The 20,573-nt window shown below is 46.7% G+C and overlaps 1 protein-coding gene across 2 annotated transcripts in view; it reads right to left on the reverse strand.

Annotated features, from left to right (window-relative positions):
- Nucleotides 1-20,573, reverse strand: part of Basp1 (brain abundant membrane attached signal protein 1) — an 82,258-nt gene that overhangs the window by 54,121 nt on the left and 7,564 nt on the right. The gene's annotated exons all lie outside the window — the stretch shown is intronic.

Below are 20,573 nucleotides of genomic sequence, written 5' to 3' on the forward strand. Positions count from 1 at the left end.
CCCCGCGCTGCCGGGGCTCTGTTTCCCACACCCCTCCCGCCGTCTCCCTCCGTCTGCGCCGTCTATTTGCGGCAGTGGAGGAGAAGGGCTCCGCTCTGTCTTGGACTACAGGGGCTGGGGAGCGCCGCCCCCGCCGCAGCCGCCCCGCTCGCACCCGCTTCTCCGGCTCCAGATGTCCGGGACAGGGAGGGAGGTTGGGGTGACCAGTGGCTCCCCTCGGCCCAGCGGGACAGACCTCGGAGGCTGGAGGTGCCCCGGCGCCCGGCAGCTCTGATCGCGCCTGCAGACGACGCGTGCGCGCGGGCTGAGCCCGAGGCCGCCGGCCCAGCCGACGGGGCGCACGGCGTCGCCCTCGGAGAACGCTCCCGGGACTCGGGAGAGCAAGGAGCGCCGAGAGGTGCCCGCCCGCGGAGAGGAGCCGGAGACCTTCGCTGTCTGTGCTTGAATGGAGGCCTGCAGATCACAGAGCACCGGGCTGGCCAGGGAACGAGCGAGCGCACGCACGGGTCAGAGTCGCGAGCAGCCGCGCGGGGCCGGGCGTCCCGCAGACAGCACGGGGAGAAATCACTGCAGGCGGGACCGAGAACAAGCACCGGGGCTGGGAGACGGGTCCGCCCTGCATACCTGTTGGCTCGAGGGAAATGCAAAAAGTAACACAGCCAGCTTGACATCGTTTAGCGGGTAGCTCTTTCAGTAGACAAAAGCCAGTTTTACCTTCCCGAAAAGCCCTGCCATCCTTTGGAACTTTTATCTGCGGCATTCTGGCGCCCTCTGGCTGTGTTTGGATTGCTGTCGTGCTCGCCTGATCCATCTCCGCAAAAATGATCTAGTTACAAGTTACATCTGCCCTCCTGACCTGGGAGCGAATTCCAGACAGGCTTGGCATCCAGAATCAGGGTGACAGCATGTAACCGTATGTAGGGACACAAATGCCCGAGGTAAGTGTATCCGATTTCCATGGGAGAAAGCCGAGTACATTCTCCCTAAAGGAAAATCACCGTTTCAGAACTTGGTCGACGGAGGGAACCGGCAACGCTGCAGTCAAAGCTGTGCAGTGCAAATGCTTGACGAGACGTATGCAGAAGGGTAAGAGGTCAAGCCAAGTGAGAACAAGGCACGCGGGCTGGACGCACGCTGTCACCAAGGGATGATACGGAACAGGTGAGGAGTTTTTCTTTCATCTCGCTCTTCTTTTACTGTTTTAATTAAACAAAAAATAAGCACAATACAGGAACAAGGAAACAAATAATAAGACTGCCTCGAAAGCATGTTATCCGGGGGCCGGGGAGCTGGCTCAGTGGAATAAGCGCTTCCCTGGCAAGCGTAGGGGCCTGAGTTCAATCCCCGGTTCCATCAAATTTAAAAAAAAAAAAAGAAAAAATAAAAAAATAAAAAAGAAAGCATGTTATCCGTTTGAACATTTAGGTATTTCTCTTCTGCCAATACACCGTCTGTGACCCTAAGTGTAGGGTTTCTTAGCCTTCTATTTGGGGCAGGATAATTCTGACACAGTCCTCAGTTATGACAACCAAAAATGACTCCAGATGTTGCTACATGATCTCAAGAGGGAAAAAAAAAATCACTCTCCGTTGAAAACCATTGGCTGTAAAATTTTAACACACATAAGCACATCTAAGTTTTTACCTTGTTGAATTAGCATCAAATTCACACTTTTGTATTAAAGATATTTATGGAGTTTGTTAGAATGGCTGAGTGGTTATTCACTTAGCATTTGGGCTTTTTTTTTTTATCCAAGTGATCATCTTAAATTTAGTAAATATATGTTCCTGTCATATTTGCATGATAAGCCTATGGGTATTATCTTCTGTCAATGTTCTTTGCTTGCAGTTTTTCAAACAAACAAAAAAAAAAATACAAAATAAAAATTACTGTTCAGTACCGGCAGTGCTTCTGGCTAAATTTCATGATGGAGAGAAAAAACAAGCCTTTCAAAGGTGTGATTGGAATACAGATCAAGGTTACCATGGCAACTGGAACCAAAAGCTTATACCAATGAAGAGCTGCCAGTCTCCTCGGTCTCATCTTCCATTAGATTTAGTTGTTCTCTTAAAAGCCCGGTTTTTAATGAAAACAATAAATAAATAAATAAGAAAACAATGTATTCTTTGATGAAAGAGAGATGCAATTGGCTGATGGTGCTCCTAATTTCAAGAATAGAAAATTTTGGAGAATTTGTAGACATGCAGCAAATGGCAGCCAAAATGTTACATTTCAGTGAAACCCTATTACTACATCAAATCCAACTGGATGATATTTGGGGTCTGGCAGTTGTTGTTCTAACAACTCACGTTTTTAGGGTGTGTGCTCCTGAAAATCGCTTTTGAATGCAAACTTAGGGAATTAATGAATCAGCATTTTTTGCTTGCTTTTAGAAAGTTGTTAGCATTACAATTGTAGATGCCATATAGCTGTTCAGATTAGAAGCTCATGCATTTAGGAGTACAACTCAGGTCAGTTTAATAAGCTTCTACTGTTACATTCATGGGGAAAAAACATCCTAACTTACTCTCCAGGTGGAATGAATGTATTTTCCATAAACAAAGTTAATCTTCCGGGGTTATAAACTGAATTACACTGCCATTTTTAATTACCTACATAATTTGCTGCAGTGCCACATAACTTATATCACTGAAGATATTTATTCAAGATAATTATTCCTTGATTACTGACTTTTGCTAAAGGATTTCCCAAAGAATTGATTGCAATCTAATGGGCTCATTGACACTTGCATTAGTCAGTTCATGAAAACTCCAGCATGCGTTCAGCTTTTCGAATCAGGTCTATGGCCTCAGGGGAGACATATGGTGGCTTAGTTACGTAGACTCCCCCCACTTCTTCTCCGAGGTGCAGCGTCACCTCTTCTCTCCCTGCATTTGTCTCACCCACATAGTCTAGCATCTTTATTTTTCATTCTTTCCTCCTGAACAGTAAGAAAGTTAAGATTACAGATAAAGGATGTAGAAGAGAATGAAGAAAAGCATGGTGACAGTAGTGTCACCAGTTTTACTCCAGCCCCCTTTGCTTAGCCTCCCTTGGATTCTTCCCGTTCACAGTCCCTGAGTTAACCCAAACCCTCTGAGGCCCACGAAGATAATCCAGCTGTGTCGCTGGGCACGGGCTGGGCACGGACGGAGACCACTGTGCTGCAACTCCGGTCCCAAGTCTTGTCTGCAAATAATAGGCAGAATCCGGTCAGTGCTACGCATGACTGTGCGCTGTCATTTCCTCTTTAGGTAAATAGTTGTAGTTTTCATCACAGAAAAATATTAGATCTATGTTTACTCCAGCTTTCTCTCTTCCACCCCAGACCCCACTTAGTTACTGCAGTCTCTCCCTTCACGGGCTTCCTTTGTTCAAACCAGTGGCTCCCCAGAGGGGCTCATTTTCTGCTCCCTAGAGATCCTGCACAGTATCTACTTCTGTTGTTGCTCGAGGGGTGGAGAGGTAGAGGGCGTGCTCCTAGCAGTTTATGCTTAGAGACCAAGGACACTGCCAGACTCCTCCAGTAAACAAGACCACTACACAAGAAACACCTGTCCAATCCTAAATGCTGCTAATGGTGACAATGATGAGGAAGGGTCGAAGTTCCATTTTCTTTTTTCTTTCTTTTTTTTTTTTTTTCTTTTCCTTGGAGGATGCTCAGTGCTCGGGGAAGCTGCCTCTTGCTGGGGGTTCAGCATCTTAAGCAAGGCAGCAGCAGGCTTGGGGGGAGGCAGCACTTCTGGGGGTTCCCCTGCTGACAGGGTCTGCAGGCAGGCCCTCCCACTGCCCACTGTAACAGCAGAGAGTGCAAGTCGGTCGCTCTGAGGGCCAGGCCAAAGATTGACATGGGGGGGGCGTAAATTCCCTTCCCCATCACTACACGCTGAGTAACTGAAAGAAAACGGCTTAACCTTCGGTTCCCCATTCACCCTTCCTCTTTCTGTACTATAAAAAAGGTAGCTGGGAAACCTGAGTGAACATTTGTTTACTTCAAAGCACTGGACTTGAAGCAGGAGGGACAAGCCGGCCTTGGCTGGCACTTGAGCCTTTGCACGAGATAAAAGGCGGATAAAGACAATCTCTCAGTCGCCTGGATAAATCTCATTCTCAACTCCCTTCTCCCTTTCATCCACTGTAATTCTCCCACCTATTCCTTTCATTCCACAGCACCTTTCTATTCACTAGCATTTCTTCTTAGAGAATGCATAAAACCAGTGGTGAATCTGTTCGCCTCACTCACCAGACTGGGCCTCTGCAGCAGACCTACTTGTGCCCACCCTCCCTAGGCAAGGCGCGTAAGTGCAGGAGCCTCAATGGGGGAAAGCCCTTCGCTCTGCGGGTGTCCTCCTGCCCAGTGCTCCCTGAGCCCTTCAGAGCTGTTCATTTACCATGGCGTGAAGCGCAGTGCAGAGCAGTCATTCGTACAGCTCCAGCCCCAAACCAATGAGCCCGTTAAGGTGCCCTGTTAAAGGTGGGGAGTTAACTCCAGCCCCCCCAGTCCCATATGCATGTACCCTCGGGTCAGCCCCCACGGGGTTGTAATAATCCAAGTAGTTTAACTCCAGCACAAGGAACGGTACCCACAGCAAATTGGCAAGAGTGAAAGCAAGCTGCTAAACAGAACACCACACTAAAGGAGTAAAAGGGTAGTACTGTGCTTCTCCAAGAGGAAATATTGTCCAAGTAACCGACATCTACCAAGCTGTGCTCTCCCGATAGACCCCTTAGGATCCTCCTGAAGCAGCGGCTGCAACTTTCTCTTCTATAAGCTGAATTCTGTGTCAGAAAGAATGACTTCTCCCCACACAACTAAAGTCAAGTGCTAGGAAAGAAGAGAACCAGACTGAGGATGTACTGAGGGTTAAGCAGGCATAAATATTAGAGCTAACTAGAAGCCCAACCAGCCAACCCATTGCTGTGCTGGAAGTGTCGAGGAGAGGCCAGTACCACGTGTATGGATGAGAAAGGGGAACTGCTTCCGACTGCCGCGTTGTTTTTTTTTGTTTTGTTTTGTTTTTTTCCCAGAACCGGGGATTGAACTCAGGTCCTTGCGCTTGCCAAGGAAGCGCTTATTCTACTGAGCCATCTCCCCGGCCCTCTGCCGCGTTCTTGACACAGCCAAAAGTGACAGTCGCTGTCCTAAAGGGGCAGTGCTCCTAGAAGTCTTGGATGCAAAAAGAAACTCAGTTACATTGTAATTAAAATCCTGCTTTTATCAAAATCAAACACAAGGAAAGGGATCAAGAACATGTCCTCCAGTGCCTAGTGTAAGCTGTGGGACCGTGGCTGAGTATTGTCTCATGTCAGTTGTAAATATGTGGGGTAAATTCTGTGGTGTTTGACCCTAGAATGTTAACTGTGGGTCCTCTGGAAAGCGTCATTTCAGAGGTCGGGTGGAAGGTGGCTCTGCTTTTTAATACCGTGTCGTAAAGTTCTGTGCTAACTAAACAGTCACACGCCAGCGCACTTCTAGAGCGAAAGACACCCCCGTCCTGCTTTCTTTGAGTGTTTGATCAACAGGTAGCAGATACAGGAACAAGGAGGTTTAAGTAATAGTTGTCCCTACCCTTTCCATCCATATATAAACTCTCTCTCTCTCTCTCTCTCTCTCTCTCTCTCTCTCTCTCTCTCCCTCTCTCTTTCTCTTTCTCTTTCTCTTTCTCATACACACACAGAATGTCTTTCATGATCTATCTGAATAATACAGCATTGCTGCTAAATCAAAGCAGGTAGGCACTTGAAATTCGATTCAAGACAATCTTTCGTCCCTCTTTGTATTCCTAATAACAATGCCAAGAAAGCTTTAAATGTATAAAAGTCTTCACCTTTTGAAATATTATGTTTAAAGTTTTAGGAGGCTTGACAGCTCATTTGTTTAAGTGCCTGCCTGGGCAAACCCAGTAAGGCTGGCGGGACCGCGGTTCAATCCCCAGCTCCACATGCTGCACAACACCCGGCATAAAGGCAGACTGAGCCCACCAAAAGAAAAATCCCTCTCAACTGGGGCCAAGGAGATAGCTCAGTGGAATAAGTGTCCTGAGTTTAATCCCTGGTACCACCAAAAAATAAAAAGTAAAAAAATAAAAGATTAAAAAATAGTAAATAAATTTCTAGATATGGAATTGCTCAATCAAGTGTTACACTGATTTTCTATGGCTTTTGTTTGCTTTTTTGTGTATTTGGTACACGGTCTTGCTACTCAGCTTGGACTCATAGTGATCCTCTTGTTTTCAGCCTTCCCAGCGCTGGGATTACAGGGGTGCACCACCATGCCTGGACTCAGCACGCCTTGGGGTGGAGTTGGCACAGCATGTGGTGCCAGGAATCAAACCCTGGTCCCTGCACTTACCTAGTCAGGCACTTAGTCCACTGAGCTATCTCACTGGCCTGACTTTTGTTCTTTAATAAGATTAAACAAATTCACTGCCATCAGAAGAATCAAAGAGAACTAGTTTTCCAGAGCTCCAACACCAGTACATTTTGCAACATTTCATAGGTGCCAACTGGTTTTAAATTGCATATATTTAATTACCAATAAAACTTGACTTTATTTTTCCAATATTGGGTTGCTGCATGGGTTTTATTGGGCTTGAAAGTGTTAGTCTCCTATGAAAAGACTATTTACAAGTTCTAACTGTCCATCTCTTTAACCATTAATGAGAAAACTGATTCTGCTCATACGGACCATGTCTTGTCACCTGTTGTGCTCCAGTGAGACTTGACCAGGAAGGTAATCGTACATCTCGGTAGCTGGATAGACCGGCCTGTTTGTTTGATACTAATAGGTTAAAATCCTACCTTCACTTGCACTCCCAGATTTATGGCTTTGAACAAATTCATTTATATCTCTTAGCCTCAGCCTTTTTTCCAGAGAATAGGAATAGTTCCTTATGTTGTGCTGAGTCTTATATTTTCAAAATGCATTTTAATCCTTTAACCGATTCATAAAACACACTCAGAAAAATATGTCCTGAAGAAATTCATGGGGCAGCAATACCAGCGGGACCACTAAGGAAAGACACAGCAAAAGATGAAAACTAAGCCAGAGAATACAGAGCGCTGGCACAGGGGCTGCACCGAGAACCCGAAGCATGTCCTCTGTAAGCCCAGGAAACTGACAACCTGACCACCGAAAAGAACCAGAATACTACGGACTGTGTAAGGGAAGAGGATATTCCCAGCGCCCAGCGAGACTCTGATTCCTGTGGGTCAACTCTGAGAGCACTGTGTCATGCAACCTTTTACGAAAGCGATAATAAACTCCATGAAGGATAATTTTTAATCAAGATTCTTACCTGAGATGTAGACCTTTGCTGACGGAGCCAGTTATTATGTTAACCTCCAAACTGTAGAAGTCATCATTTTATAATTCGGCTAACCCATTTTTCTGAGAAGGTAAAAATACTACCCAGCCGGGCAGCTCTGTGCTGGGGTTTCCGTGGCCTCCCCAAGCGGACGGAGGTGCAGAAGGAGGACCCGCTCCTGGGACAGTGAGAATTCCCTGGAGGAGGAGCAGGGTCTCCTGGAAACGTGCAGCCCCCTGGCGCTGGCGCTCCCCACGCTGAAGCCGAGCTTTGCAGCCGGGCCCCCAGACTCGCGGAGGTTTAGGGCCAGGGAGCTCTTGACAGACCTTTCCTGCAGATTCTACTTATTAAATATCAGACCATTTGGCACGAACTTTAAAACAAACAACAGGGAGCAAAACTGACTTCTTAAGTGTTGTGCTGGCAGAAATCCAACAAGAAATATTTATATTTTAGAGTTGAACTCTTCCTCCTCGTTCTCCCTATCCCCCCCCCCTTCTCTTCTTTGGGACAGCAGCTTAGTTTGGCCCCATAGAAGAGGCTCTCTCTCCCTTTTGCGCACGTAAGAATGCTGCGGGAGCCCCAGAATGAATATCTCTCATCTTGGTTTGTGGCCATTTAGAACATGCATGGGAGTCAGCCAGTTACTGAGCAGAAGCCCCAGGGCCAGAGCATTGAGCGTGGAAGAGGCAGCCTGGGCCAGAAAGATGTTGGAACAAGACGGACTCGACCAGAAGAGCAGGTGCAGGCCACATGGCGACAGGCTTGATGTCGGTGCAGAGAGCCCTCCTCAGGAAGGGATGCTGCGGGTCCCAGCCTGGGAAAGAAGCAGAAGACACAGACATCCCCAAGGGCTGGGGAGGACAGTGAAGCCCTGAAGGACACGTGTCATAAGTGACCTAAAGCTGTAGACCACTACCTGTCAGCAAGCTGGTGTGGGACACCTACTTCTTAAAGTTACGATTAGCTGATAATCTCAAAAAATCAGTTAAAAACTAACTTTAAGTACAGACTCCCTGGCTTCAGAAATAAGCAATCGAACAGGAACCTTATGACCTAGAAGAAGAGGCAGGAGAATTTTTCATAAAGGTCAGAGAACAAATACTTTAGGCTTTGAAGACCACAAGACTCCTGCAGCCACTACCCAACTCTGCAACCATAAAAGAAAATGAGCCCTTGACAATGTGTCCACAAATGGGTTTGCTGTGTTCCAACAAAATTTTATTTACAAAATAAGCACAGGTCAGTTTGACACAAATGCTGTGCTCCCCAACCATGAGTTCGATCATTAATAATTTTCTCCTGCAAAATCACCCCTAAACCAGGCATGGTAGCAACATGCCTGCAATCCTAGCATTCCAAGACTGAAGAGGAGGATTGACAGGTTGAGGCCCACCTGGACCACACAGGGAGCCCCCAACGCCAATAAGATGGGGTAGATCACCCTTAAACTATAATAATAAACTATATAATATAGTGAATTTAAACTTCCTTTTAAAACCACAAATTTCTTTAACATGTGTTATGCTGCTATGTGAATTACTTATTACGTGTCCTTCAGGGCTTCACTATCCTCTCCAGCCCTTGGGGATGTCTGTGTCCTCCGCTTCTTTCCCAGGCTGGGACCCGCAGCATCCCTTCCTGAGGAGGGCTCTCTGCACCGACATCAAGCCTGTCGCCATGTGGCCTGCACCTGCTCTTCCGGTCGAGTCCGTCTTGTTCCAACATCTTTCCAGCCCAGGCTGCCTCTTCCATGCTCAATTCTTTAGGAATTATCTCTAACAAATGAAAACAAAGAGCTCTTCCTGTGACTATTTCTATATTCTCAAGTCATTTTCTCTGTACTAGTATAAACTCCACACATTCTTTCATGCAGTCAGATCCATTCATTTTTAACCACATTTTTTCAGCACATGACTGTGACATATAAGGTGATTAAAATCTGAACTTAATCCCAATTTCCATTAAAATTGGACTCGCGCTTTCCTCTGGAGTTTATTTTCTTCTAGTTCCATGAATTCCCACTATCCCAGTAACAGAAATGTAGCTGCAGATAGTTGCCAGTGTAGTCTGGAATGAGCTCCCTGTGTAGCAGCACATGGAGAGAAAGAAGGTCGAGGCCTCAGGTATAAACAGGGAAAGCACATCTTTAGGGAAGTAAAATGGGAAACATTATCAACGCCAGGCAGCGCAGGGAACTTGACACTTTCCAGTGCTATGCAGCAAAATCATTTGCTCTCATAGAATGCGAGTTGAATCCTGGTTAGATAAATAGTTGTAGCACTACTTTCATCTATCTTGGATTAACGCCTAGAGGTGGTAATTTATAATTTTGAGTCTGGGTTTAATTCTTTATCATTACATGGTAAGAATGCTTCAAAGCTTTAAGTCACTTTTCAAATCTAAAACTCCATTAAAACAGCAATACGCTGAAGAGCTCGAAGGAATCATGTTGTTTGGGACGGTAGAGTCACATGTTCAAGATGGGCAACAGTCCATCAATCAACCAATCACATTCTTTCTGTGACCAAAATACCGTAGCGCGACATGCAGAGAAACTACCAGTTCAATTTCTCCCCCAAATGATATGTAATTGTCGTCTTCACTTTCACCCAATTTTCTTAGCTTATAAATCAGGGCTTTAAGTCACATTAAGGTTTTAGAATCTTCCCAAGGGCTAAATGAGTCTCTTCTCTGTGTCCTTTCTATTTGTGTGTTCCAAGCACGAGATTATCGCAGACCAGGATTGGGAGCATTGGCCATGTTTGCCGGGTGAATTCTAAACTCATGCCATGTGCTACGGCTGTGTCTAGGTGACCCCCAAAGCCTCACACAGTCATGTGTGCAGGCTTCTAGCGCCTGTGATTGATTCATGGTCTAGTACTGGGCACATGCGTGTGAGTGCGATAGCCTACCTATATTATCCTGCATGCAGTATAAGAAAGAGCCTTCTCTCACACTCCTCCCTTTCTGCTCTTGTTGCTTTTGCAGTTTTCCGCCACCATGAACTGATGCCCTCTGCCATGGGCCACTCTGCCTTGGAGCCAGCCGCGTGTAGGCTACATCCTTCACAAACTGTCATGAGATTTTGTCTCAGGAACAAGAGAAAAGTAACCAACACATGGGTAAGCTCTTTGTGAAGCACCAACTGAAGGCCAAGAACTGCTGCGAGCATTGGGAGTCCCACAGTCCGCAAGGCAGGTGCGCCTCTTGTGGGTAGTAAGGTCTCTTCCAGGTAGGACTTCTTCCCTGAGGGACACCGGCTGGAATGAGGAGCCAGCCTGCGCTGAGTGGTCAGGGAAGACCCTGGTGCATGCGGAACAGAGACTCTTGCAAGGGCCAGTCCTGTAGGAAGGGGAGAGGAGCACAGCAGGGGCGCTGGGGCGGCAGCGTGAGCCTCCAGAAGCCTGCTGGAAGGAGGCAAAAGCAGTACCCGGCTGTGTCAGGGCTGAGCGGCAGAGATGAGAACAGGCCGCCCTCCAGTGGCCGGGCAGGTTCTGCAGAGGCGAGTAAGAGGACAAGGGCAGAAATGGAGACAGAACAGAGACAAAGGGGCCAGGGAGATGGCTCAGTAGGATAAGCACTTCCCTGGCAAGTGCAAGGGCCTGAGTTCATCCCCAGTTCTGCCAAAAAGAAAGAAAGAAAGAAAGAAAGAAAGAAAGAAAGAAAGAAAGAAAGAAAGAAAGAAAGAAAAGAACAGACAAAACCTGTGAGAAGTTTCACCATGACAAGAAGCAGCAACACGCACTTTCGCTACAGAGACTTGGGACTAGGGAAGGAAGACCGTTTTGACAAAGGCCACCCGGAGGGGGGGGGGGTGGAGACATGTGAGGGGCGGGACGGAGCTGAGGATGATGGCGAGTGAAGAGTTACAGATGCAAAGTCTTTGAGGAGACAGAGAGTAGAGGAAGGGAAAGACTGGCCTTCCCAGGAGGGGACACTGCATCTCCCTGCAGCAGGGAGAACTGCGGACAAGACAGGCGCACAGCAGTAAAGCAGTAAATGAGAAGCTCGAGATAGTGGGCCAGATGCCCAAATGTTAAGTGACGTACGTGAGTTTGATCATTTTATTCACTATCGTAAGGTCAGTACCCAGAACGAAGCAGGCACGCATTGGGTCAGTGCTGGTGGGCTGCGGCGCACACACCACAGTGGGCTGCTCATTGTCACTGAAAGCTCTTAGGTCTCACCGTCACTGCAGTAGGTACTCCTTTTAAAATTTTTTTTAATTTTATTGAGAAAAAATAGCAATGAGACAGTTTTAAAACTGATTAATAGGACAGTTTCAATAATTAGTACATTTACATTGTTATCTTCTTAGTGGCTACCCATAGTACAAGATGCAGACAGGAAATCCTGTCCAAACATTATTATTACAAATCTTTCTTCTCATTGATTTAAGTGAAAGTAGCTGTATATCTGTCCTTTTTTAATTTTTTTATCTATCCTAACTATTTTGTATATACAGATACAAAATGGTCCTTCCTTTGTATCACCTTTTTTTGTTTAGTCCTATCAGAAATAGGTATTCCATTGTCATCTAAATACTAAAGGTGTGTGAATTCAGCAAAACAATCCAACACAGTCCAGCAGTCCACAATAGTAGTGGGTTATCCACAGCAGTTGTTGACTTGAGCCTTTCACAGCTCAGCATATTAATATGGCTTTACTTTATATACCTCATTTTTATACTTTTCTGCTGGATGGTTAAGACCAAGAAAAAGCAAGACCTATGTAACAAGAAATATAACTTTTGAATCTGATAAGGTCAGTCAAGTACCCTCAGGATTTAGTACCCTGTACGGCAGCTTGCAGATCCTTTGTCAGTGTCAGCCATGTGGATGAATCATGGCCATTGCTTGACCAGTTTGCTGCCTCTGAAAGCTTGAGAGAATGTTTTCTCTCCAGGTGACTCTCCTTAGGCACACTCTACGTCATCAATCTGCTCTGTGGCCCCATAATCTCCTTGATCAGAATATGTGGGACACAACTGAGCTACATGATGTTACAGTACAGGTTCTCCTATGTCCTGAGTCTTCACTGGCCTTGAAAGGCCAGGGCCGAAATGTTCGCTGTCCTTGCAGCCCTTCTATTTCCCTAATTTTTGGTCTGCAAACTTAGGTTGTTAACCCTCCAGAAGAGAAGCTTATTATTACCCCACATCTTATGCAGTTGGGTTTGACTTCACCATCTGTTTGAATTGTCAAACGTCTTAGGCATAACATGGAGCAGTATTTTCCATCAAGTATTGATATGTTCCATGATATTACTGAAAGAAAAGCCCTGCCCTGCAGTTTTGCCAATCTGGTTTTGGATGCAGCCACAAGGTGGCAGGCTCGAGCGAGAAATCAGCGTGGCCCCATCTGCTAATTTCTGTGGCATGACTGACCCAAAGCCCAGGGAAGCGTTCACGTTTTCATGAACGTTCTAATAAACTAGAAAACAAAATTATAGTACCAGAATGTGCATACACTGATCTGTCTTGTGAGAAACTTTCTGAAAGTGTGAAATAGAAGTAAAATGCAAAAACTAACTAGGGGCCCAACTAACTAGGGGCGGGGAGATGGCTCAGTGGAATAAGCGCTTCCCTGGCAAGCGCAAGGATCTGAGTTCAATCCCCAGTTCCAAAAAAAAAAAATATATTTTATTCGTATAACAGCACTTCCTGCGCCTCAGCTATGTCTTGGATTTGGCAAATTTCAGTCACATGATGAATGCAAAATACTACAGATTTCCCCCAAATGAAACAGGATCCTCTCTGAGACTAAGTTGTCTAAAACCCAGATCTTTGAGCCTGAGATTCATGAGCAAGACTTTTTCAGAAGCAGCTGCATCTGCAGGGACTGATGCCGGGATGAAGGGAGCGAGCGCTGCTCCTGCCGAGGTCGGGCAGCCCGGCCTCCACACGAGGGACAGGAGGAAGCTTGGCTCTCTCCCTGTTCTCTTGCTGCTTTCTGCTGCCATGGGCCACCCTGCCTTGGAGCCAGCCAGTTGTGGACTGAAAACGTCTAACAACCATGAGCTGAATAGATCTTTCCTCCTTAACTTTGAGTGTCGGGTAGCAACACAAGAAGAGTACCTCAGACGGGCTCTGCAGCTCACTAAATGGCCCGGGCTGAGCCCAAGTCAGAATCTGCTTGTTTCAGCCTCCCAGAGCGGTGGGATTATAGGCACAAGCTCAGCTAATATTTTAATATATTGGTTTTTTTAAAAAAAAAAAAAAAAAAAAAAGACATCCCAGAATAATAACATTCAGGTGAAATTTTTTTTCTCTTTTAAAGAAAGTAAAGGTTTGACTCTGACAATAGAGCGTTAGTTCTTCCACCCTTTTTATTTTCTTTGGCTTTAATGAATTTTAATCAGATAAAATAAGTGCAATCTTTCAAATTATCAGACCAATTGCTTTCTTTTTTAAATTTATTTTTTATCTTTTATTTACTTATTTGCCTCAGTGTTCTAAGCACCTTGACACATGCCTGAGATCATTAACTTACGAAAACAGAAGCCTGCTCTGGCGCACAGCTTTGGGGCTGGTGTGTGGTCCCTCAGCCCCACTGCTGGGGGCCTTGTAAAGCAGGATTTCATGAAGGAAGCGCAGGTGAAGAAAACCACCCAGCTCTTGACTGAAAGGCAAGAAAGGAAGATGGCAGGGTCCTCCAGCCCTCGCCAAGGGCGTGCCAGCCCCGGGGACCTAAAGCTCCTCCCACAGACCCCTGCTCTGGTAGCTCAGCACAGCACCTGCAGCTCTCGCACACGCTGAGAGCAGACACGGCCATGTTGTCTCATTTTCCTCACGTCACTGGCTAAGTCCTCCCTGTCCTCACAGAGGCCAGGCGTGACTGTGTGACTTGCTTTTGCCTTTGAATCTTAGAGATACCTCACGTGTGTCCCTTCTTGGTAGAAGTTTAACAACCTGCTCATGATTCACCACCTCCCCTTTCCCTTCGCCCTGAGACCTGTGACATCCACTGGGTCCCCTTCAGAGTGCCCCGTGCTTTGACCGCATAGTGGCCATGTGGTGTGGGTGAGAATTAAGCATGGCTTGCTGGCCACCCCTGAGATCTGGACCATATTTTACTGTAGTGTAACTTATAGTCTAAGGTGACTGATGCAGAATCCTCCACGGGGCCGTGAGACTGAGTGAGCTTGTCTCCATAAGACCCTCAGCCCCACGGGTGTTGCCCCTTGGGCAATACGGGCGCATGAAGTTGTCCACATCCTCGATCATTAGCCACTAACGATCAGCCTTTCCCCTGCCCTGCTCCCAGTAAAAGCACAGTTAGGTAATATGTCATTGCCTCTACAAGGTGTGGGCATCATTCAGAGGTTGAAAATTAGATTTAAGATGCAATAGAGAAGCCAGGACATTGCTTTGCAGACAACAATGAGAAACACGGGTGATTCAGCACTATCTATAGCAAGCGCCTGTTCAGGAATGTGTATTGCACAATCAGTGCTGATTTCCTGGTGCCACCGTGCGCCTCTGCCGCCTCCATTATGCAGGAGATGCTGACTGCTAAATACAGCCAGTAAGCAATTACTTAACCTAAGGTATTCTAATTTCCATAATTTAATTCACTGAATAATTTTCTTCCTCTACTAATGGCAGCGAGTTCTCATCGTCTAAGGAAAATGCACACTGTACTTCCCATGCCAGGGCCGAATATCAAAGCAAGGCTCATCTGGTGCCAGGTTAGCGTTATTTTTCAAACTCATTGGCATCTGTCCAAGAATATGCAGTCTTTTTTTTTTTTTTTTTTTTTTCCTTTTTTGGCAGAACCAGAAATTGAACTCAGGCCCTTGCACTTGCCAGGGAAGCACGTATTCTACTGAGCCATCTCCCTGGCCCTCTTTCTTTTTTACAAAAACTCAGCTGTATTTATTACGTCTTCAATCAGAATATGACCTGGACAGTCCACTTCCGTTCACAGGCGTTGTTCTGGATGATTTTTGAAATAGCTCTGTGGTCTCTCTAGGAAGTTGTCTCTCCCTTGGAATGGCATTTTTCTTAGGAAAACATGCCCATGAAGAATATGCAGTCTAGTAGCCCAAGAATGTAAATTCACTGGGATGCCGGCTTAGTATTCTTGGTGCAATTTTGAATGTTTGCCATGAACAAAAATCTTCCCGACTGACACACACTCTGACCTGCACTTCTTGCTCGTTTTTTCAACCCAGGTTGTCTGCCCAGTCTGACAATTCACAACTGGCCCTTTTCATGAGAATAGAACATGTTCCCACACTGTCCTTCCTTCACGGGAGGCTCTGAGCCCATTCACCTGCAGAACCCTCCCGGGCCCAGGACACAGAGGCAGGCAGCACCCAAGGTCAGAGGCATTTCCTCCCAGCCCTGCGACAGTGATTCCCACCTCCAGCCCCTGTCCTGTTCTCAATGGGAAACATGTCCAAGGGAAGGCAGGCTGATCATTAGTGACCAGCACAGAAGAGAAGGTGAGGCACAGAACTGGAAACAGGAATTACCTGGAATTAATGAGTAGGGGGAACAATGCTTGTTCTGCCTCCCACAGCCTGATTCCAGGAGATGACAACCAGGAAATTACCCTCCACAGGATGCTAGCAGCTTCTCTGGAGACTGGATTCCTTAATGAAAGGCCAAACGGCCCACTGGGTAAAAGCTGGCGCAGTGAAACGCACTTGTTCACAGCTCTGGCCGTGTACTCACAGAGCTGGCAAATTGCTCTTAAGTACCCTAGACCTCATAAAAGAGCAGTCACGGATTGTCAGGTACAGCAAAACGTCAGCCTCTGGGTAACATGTTCTGTGTTCCACAGGACGAGCAAGGCTTTCTAGTAAACTGTAGCTTGGGGGCAGGTGACGGTGAACGTCCTTGATCGCACTGGTTCTTCTCTCACTTCAGGGACTGGACAGTCAGATCCCAGCAGCAAGAGGTGATGGAGGAGATCTTGTCTGCAGAGGGGAAGCGGGAGGGGAGGAGCGCCTCACTCCAAATGAGATTAGAGATATGTGCAGACAGTGGTGGCAAACAGTGTGAAATCCTGCGGAAAAACGCCACCTGAATAAGGCTGTAGTGGTACAAGCAATGAATCTGCTTCAAGGTGATGTGATGTCACATGTCCATGGGGCAAAAAGAAGTGCCACTGGGTAGGTCCCTTGTTAAATATGCACAAAAGGCAACAGAGTCCAGGTGCCATTGGTGCTACATGAGAAGCTCCTCTCTCATCTCCCTCATTCCAGCAGGAAGGTATTCAAAGGTAAGTGCTGATTAATGTGCTTGGTTTTCTTTAAATTCTGTATTTTCTTCATTATGTTGTGTCATATTACATTATCACAATATATGGTCTACAGGGTCTCACTACGTAGATCAGACTCATAGTGATCCACCTGTTTACACCCTCCCAAGCGCTGGGATTACAGGCACGCGCACCATGCCCATTCTCAATCACTGTCTCAGTGTGCCCCGGGGCAGGGCCAGCATGGCACGTGGGGGATCAAACCACAATCATTTTTATATGAATATTTTGTGCTTGTGACACAAATTGTCTGAGTTTCCCTTATTTCTTACAGGGAAATTTGCTTTGATACACAAGTGTCTTTGGATTACAAGCATGTTTCCAGAATGGATTATGGCACCAGACTAAGCATTTTACTCTATTTAAATAAACATACAGCATGACCTAGAGGAGCCTGATGGGGAAGAAGTGGGCAGCAGAGATGGTGCAGGAGCTGGGGGTGTTGACGTAAAATCAAGGCCCGTAGAGCTACCAGAGAAGAGAGTGAGTTCATGGAATAAGATGAGGGAGATCTAAAAGGAGCACAGAACAAGGGAGAGTAGAACTGTATTAGCAGGCCGTAAATGCCAGCAGAGGAGTAGAACATAAGATGCAGGACATGCTAGAAAGTGGCATAAAACTTTCAAGAAATAGAAAAGAGAAGTAAAGGAAAAGGGTCTCAGACAAGAAGTTCAACAATTCTGAAATTCCAGAAAATAAAATGGAAAGAATTATCAGAGATTGTTGAGCATTTTCCCCAGATTTGAGGATCACAAGTCTCCAAATTAAAAAGGTACAGTGAATGCCAGGCCCAATGAAGGAAAAGTTGTAAGAAAGTGCAGAGATTTCAGAGCCCAGAGATTAAAAAAAGATGCTAGACGCTTCCAAAGAGGAAGCAAACAAATGCATCCAGGAATCCGGATGTCATGTCTGGAGATGTGAAGGCCAGTCTTTGAGGTTCTAGAGGAAAAATTATTCTCAATCTACTCTTTCAAATCCAGGTAACCAATCCATCAAAGGAAAGGACAGACCAGGCATTTTCAGGCTTTGGGTCTTTTGTTTTGTTTTGTTTTGCTTGTTTGTTTCTATATTTTTAAAGAGAGGTCTACAGGGTGTTTAGGGTCTCACTATTAGATTGGACTCAGTGATTCTCCTGTTTAAAGCCTCCCAAGTGCTGGGATTACAGGCATGCGCCACTACACCCAGTCTCAATCACTGTCTCAGTGCGCCCCGGGGGCGGGGCTGGCATGACAAGCCTGGGGATCAAACCCCAACCCCGGCCCCTGCGCCTGCTTGCAGGCGCTTTAATCTGCTGAGCTATTTGGCCAGCCCTTAGACGTTTGTTAAGGAGTCTTTTATTAGAGTCAAACTCAAAAGAAAGAAGATGTGGAACCCAGAAAAGGAGGGTCAGAGGAGCTCCAGTAGAACATTAAGGCAACAGGCCTCACAGTAGCTGACAGCAGACCACAAGGATACAGCTCCTGAGTGGGTCTCCCGGCGTGTCAGTTTCTATTGCTGTTACAAAGTGCTTGAGATAATGAACTCCAAAACGAGACAATATTTATCTGGTGTCATGGTTTCTGAGGTGTCACTGTCACTTGGTCTTGTCACCATGGGCCTGCAATGGCACCATACATCACCATGGAAGCCTGTGAGGGTGACAGCCACTGACCGCATGGCAGCTGGGCCCAAAACAGAGAACGCGGCCAGGTCCAAACATCCCCTTCAAGGATGCACCCTGTGACGTCATCTCTTCCCGTTGGCCCCACCCCACTTGACACTACGTTCCCCAATAGTCCTACCGGCTGCTGAGCAAACCTTTCACGCATGGGACCCTGGGGATTGTAGTCCTTATCCAAACTATAGCAAATTGCCAGCAAAAAACTGGACCAAAGGTTTTATGTTGCCTTGGAAAATACAACTTGCAGACCCTAAGAAATGAGCAGTAATGATCATTCCAGAGAGAAAACGTTGAAGCCTTCTGTTGTGTGCTTCGCTAGGAGAGCAGCTTTTGGCTAGTCGTTGCAGGGAGTGCTAAATTTTTGTTTTGCTGACTGTAGGCAGAGCCAAAGAAGGCCTGGACAATTTTACAAGCTTTGGGGACTGCAGGACTCGGGGCTTAAAGTTCTGCTGGAGAGAAAAGACTTAGCTACATAAGGATGAATCCATGAATATTTACAATAGTACCAGCACGGAACACTAATGAGCCAAATGAGATTAATCAATTAGCCTTTGAATTGAAACAGTGGAGCACATTTGAGAACTACTGCTAATGACCAAGGAGTGAGACTGTTCAGCTGCCCTAATAAGGGAGGGCAATTTGTCACTACACAGCCTGCTAAATAAGCCATCAACAGTGCGATGTGCAATAATTAATAACAGCTTTATGTGCATATTGTACCTCGCGCGTTCCTAGATGACTGCAAAGAGAATTCGGCCCGGCGCCCCACCTTCAGCCCGGCGCCCCACCTTCAGCCCGGCGCCCCACCTTCAGCCCAGCGCCCCACCTTCAGCCCGGCGCCCCACCTTCAGTGTCCTAGGGCATGTGCTGCAGGGCGCTGTCTCAGCGCGCTTGGCCTGAAAGAATAGTGTAAGCTTATAAAAATCATCCTTTTCCATTTTTATGGAGTGTTCACATTAACTAGATGTTTGAGGCACAAATCGCTAGCGTTTCTTCTAGCCTCCCCTCTCCCAGCACTAGGGATTGAACCCTCGAGCGGATCTACATCCCCAACCCTTTTGTATTTCATTTCGAGACAGAGTCTTGCTAAATTCCCAAGCTTAGCTCAGGCTGAGATCCTCTTGCCTCAGCCTCCCAGAGAGCTGGGGTTACAGGCCTGCACCTCTATGTCTAGCTGATAGTTGACATTTCTACAGAGCTCACCCCATCCCAGGGGTCATTGTAAAGAACTTCATCAACATCACCTCACTTAAAACTTGCTGAAAAGCTGTATATGAAAAACAGAGGGGCTGGTGAGATGGTTCAGTGGTCTAAAGCACCTACTTAGAACAAGCTTAGCAAAGCATCGGGGACCGCGGTTCAATCCCCCAGCACCACATGCCAGCCAGCCCCAACCCCTGGTGGGCTGAGCTGGCCACACACACACACACACACACATACACACAATAAATAAATAAAAAAATTTTTAAAATAGAAATTAAAAAAAAAAAAACAGAGCTCTGTGTGAGTTGGTACACGTCTTATTCCTACCAGATAGATACAGAAATCAAGGCCAAAAAAAGATACATAACTTCCTACCACCAACTGGCAAAGCTGGATTTCAACCCAGCGAATCCATCTCCGAGCCGCGTGCTAACTGGCAGGCGAGTATAAGCAATATAATTGCTCAAAGCCACCTTCACGTCCCTCATGGTTTCTTCCGTGACTTCCAACTTGCTCTCTGTAAGGTTTCCAAGCTTTTCCTCCAAAATTTGTTGAGCTGGAAATAAAACCAGTGAGTTGTCTACGGACAGCATATGAACTGGCAACTGCGGTGCAACCAATAGAATGCGCACAATAACTGAGGCGGGTGACCCGGAAGGTGGAGTAGCAAGTTGACAGCTGGCAGATAGCCTGGAGTAAGGAATAGCGGCTGAGCAGGCCTGCTAGGACACGCGCAGCTCCCAGCAGAGCGCTAGAGACCGTGCCAGGGCTCTGCGGTTGCCACAAGGAGTCACCACAGACTTGAAGGCTTGAAGCAGCAGCAATTTCTTCTCTCTGTAGTCTGGAGACCTGAACTCAAGAATCTAAGGGTAAGCTGAGGAGTCTGGGGGACCACCCTCCGTGTCTCTCAGGAGCCCCTGCGAGCTGCCAACAGCTCTAGTGGCGGCCTCTGGTTTGTGGCCACTTCCTACCAACCTGTCTCCATCTCACGTCACCTCCCCGGGGAGCCTCTTTCCCATGAGTCTTCTGAGTGAACATTTGTCATGATAACAAGGGTAACTTCTTCATCTTAAATTCCTTAATGAACTATAACTACAGGTACCCATAGTAGGGAGCACTCCCACATCCCGG

The sequence above is a fragment of the Octodon degus genome, unplaced genomic scaffold, assembly GCF_000260255.1.
Source record: "Octodon degus isolate 3935 unplaced genomic scaffold, OctDeg1.0 scaffold00207, whole genome shotgun sequence".
NCBI lineage: Eukaryota > Metazoa > Chordata > Mammalia > Rodentia > Octodontidae > Octodon > Octodon degus.